Source organism: Alosa pseudoharengus, unplaced genomic scaffold (genome assembly GCF_046254945.1).
Source record: "Alosa pseudoharengus isolate Yale_2024_CS ecotype anadromous, Long Island Sound unplaced genomic scaffold, YU_APseudo_1.1 YU_APseudo_1.1_scf_8, whole genome shotgun sequence".
In the NCBI taxonomy this organism is placed as follows: Eukaryota; Metazoa; Chordata; class Actinopteri; order Clupeiformes; family Clupeidae; genus Alosa; species Alosa pseudoharengus.
This window is the reverse complement of record NW_027468870.1, coordinates 4,669,781-4,672,715: the sequence shown is the minus strand read 5'-3', so window position 1 is coordinate 4,672,715 and position 2,935 is coordinate 4,669,781.

Here is a 2,935-nt window from a genome sequence, read left to right as displayed (position 1 = left end):
AAATACTCATCCACCTCTCCCTCTTCCATCCCTCCTTCAAATACTCATCCACCTCTCCTCTTCCATCCCTCCTTCAAATACTCATCCACCTCTCCTCTTCATCCCTCCTTCAAATACTCATCCACCTCTCCCTCTTCCATCCCTCCTTCAAATACTCATCCACCTCTCCCTCTTCCATCCCTCCTTCAAATACTCATCCACCTCTCCATCCTCATACCATCCACTCTCCCTCTTCCATCCCTCCTTCAAATACTCATCCACCTCTCCTCTTCCATCCCTCCTTCAAATACTCATCCACCTCTCCCTCTTCCATCCCTCCTTCAAATACTCATCCACCTCTCACCTCTTCCATCCCTCCTTCAAATACTCATCCACCTCTCCCTCTTCCATCCCTCCTTCAAATACTCATCCATCCTCCCTCTTCCATCCCTCCTTCAAATACTCATCCACCTCTCCCTCTTCCATCCCTCCTTCAAATACTCATCCACCTCTCCCCTCTCATCCCTCCTTCAAATACTCATCCACCTCTCCCTCTTCCATCCCTCCTTCAAATACTCATCCACCTCTCCCTCTTCCATCCCTCCTTCAAATACTCATCCACCTCCACCTCTCCCTCTTCCATCCCTCCTTCAAATACTCATCCACCTCTCCCTCTTCCATCCCTCCTTCAAATACTCATCCACCTCTCCCTCTTCCATCCCTCCTTCAAATACTCATCCACCTCTCCCTCTTCCATCCCTCCTTCAAATACTCATCCACCTCTCCCTCTTCCATCCCTCCTTCAAATACTCATCCACCTCTCCCTCTTCCATCCCTCCTTCAAATACTCATCCACCTCTCCCTCTTCCATCCTCCTTCAAATACTCATCCACCTCTCCTCTTCCATCCCTCCTTCAAATACTCATCCACCTCTCCCTCTTCATCCCTCCTTCAAATACTCATCACCTCTCCCTCTTCCATCCCTCCTTCAAATACTCATCCACCTCTCCCTCTTCCATCCCTCCTTCAAATACTCATCCACCTCTCCCTCTTCCATCCCTCCTTCAAATACTCATCCACCTCTCTCCCTCTTCCATCCATCCCTCCTTCAAATACTCATCCACTCTCCCTCTTCATCCCTCTCAATCCTCACCTCTCCCTTCCATCCCTCCTTCAAATACTCATCCACCTCTCCCTCTTCCATCCCTCCTTCAAATACTCATCCACCTCTCCCTCTTCCATCCCTCCTTCAAATACTCATCCACCTCTCCCTCTTCCATCCCTCCTTCAAATACTCATCCACCTCTCCCTCTTCCATCCCTCCTTCAAATACTCATCACACCTCTCCCTCTTCCATCCCTCCTTCAAATACTCATCCACCTCTCCCTCTTCCATCCCTCCTTCAAATACTCATCCACCTCTCCCTTCCTTCCATCCCTCTCCTTCAAATACTCATCCACACCTCTCCCTCTTCCATCCCTCCTTCAAATACTCATCCACCTCTCCCTCTTCCATCCCTCCTTCAAATACTCATCCACCTCTCCCTCTTCCATCCCTCCTTCAAATACTCATCCACCTCTCCCTCTTCCATCCCTCCTTCAAATACTCATCCACCTCTCCCTCTTCCATCCCTCCTTCAAATACTCATCCATCTCTCCCTCTTCCATCCCTCCTTCAAATACTCATCCACCTCTCCCTCTTCCATCCCTCCTTCAAATACTCATCCACCTCTCCCTCTTCCATCCCTCCTTCAAATACTCATCCACCTCTCCCTCTTCCATCCCTCCTTCAAATACTCATCCATCTCATCCCTCTTCCATCCCTCCTTCAAATACTCATCCACCTCTCCCTCTTCCATCCCTCCTTCAAATACTCATCCACCTCTCCCTCTTCCATCCCTCCTTCAAATACTCATCCACCTCTCCCTCTTCCATCCCTCCTTCAAATACTCATCCACCTCTCCCTGTCTTTCCATCCCTCCTTCAAATACTCATCCACCTCTCCCTCTTCCATCCCTCCTTCAAATACTCATCCACCTCTCCCTCTTCCATCCCTCCTTCAAATACTCATCCACCTCTCCCTCTTCCATCCCTCCTTCAAATACTCATCCACCTCTCCCTCTTCCATCCCTCCTTCAAATACTCATCCACCTCTCCCTCTCTACACGGTCCATTTTTCTTTCACTTTCGCTGCTCTCTACATCCCCCTTTCTCTCTCTCATTCTCTTTCTCTCATGTTGTCAGGAGACAGGAGAGATTGACATGTATGTGTGTGTGTGTGTGTGTGTGTGTGTGTGGTGTGTATATGTGTGTGTATGTGTGTGTGTGTGTGTGTGTGTGTAAAGTGTGTGGCCCGGGTGACTGCTCCCCTTGTTAAATTCCCACGGCGCTAGCGCACCCCTGTCTGTATCTCTTAAAAGCCCCCAACAGTTGCTACGGAGACGGGGACAGAGTCACAGTGGGCACACGCTGTCACACACGCACGCACACACACACACACACACACACACACGCACACACACACACGCACGCACGCACACACACACACAAACCTGATCAGTGTGTGGCGCTGCTCGCAACACACACCTGAGGCGGCAAGAATAACAGCCTGCTGTCTCTCCCTCACACACACATACACACACATACAACAGAAACAGCCTGCACACAGATACACACAATGTTTTGCGCCATTTTGTACTAGTGGTGAGATATGCCGTTGTGGTTACACATGGATACACTGCCGGTTATGGTAGAAACGGAGCTCGATTAGTGCACACAGTTTGCAGCTCGCATAAAACCAAATGACAACTCAGGTTTGTGATTCTGTCAATAAGTGGCTGATATTTGAACAATTTGGACTTGAGACCAAGTGTCCATATACAAATGAAAACAACAGAGATTGATCACTTCCTTAGAAAGCTAGAAATTTTACTTCGCTGCATTTTCTCCAACCGTCA